This window comes from Penaeus monodon, chromosome 28, assembly GCF_015228065.2.
Source record: "Penaeus monodon isolate SGIC_2016 chromosome 28, NSTDA_Pmon_1, whole genome shotgun sequence".
Lineage (NCBI taxonomy): Eukaryota > Metazoa > Arthropoda > Malacostraca > Decapoda > Penaeidae > Penaeus > Penaeus monodon.
This window is the reverse complement of record NC_051413.1, coordinates 19,258,335-19,258,773: the sequence shown is the minus strand read 5'-3', so window position 1 is coordinate 19,258,773 and position 439 is coordinate 19,258,335.

Sequence of the window (439 nt, the reverse complement as noted above, 5' to 3'; positions counted from 1 at the left end):
CGCGCTACAGAATAACCTTTCTTAATCCCAAGTCTTATAGTTAAGAACCATTCTTAATCCCAGCTGCACTGTAGGGATCTCACGGAGCTTAAAGTGCAGCGGATAAATCAACATGGGAATATAGCGAGACGCCCCTTTGAGGAAGGGTCTAAATCACACTCAATCAAGGCAGGGTCGCGAGGAAGGGACGAAAAATTAGGGGAATTACGTCAGAGTGACTCCCTGGTGATGGAGGAGGGGGGGGAGGGGAATAGGGGGATGAAGGGAGGGGGATAGGGGATAGGGGGAGAGGGGAATAGGGGTGGAGAAGAGGGGGATAAGGGTGGGGAGGGGTGGATAGGAGGTGAGGGGAGGGGAATAGGGGTGGGGGGATAGGGTGGGGTGAGGGTATTAGGGGAGGGGGAGGGGAATAGAGGGATGAGGGGAGGCGAATAAGGGT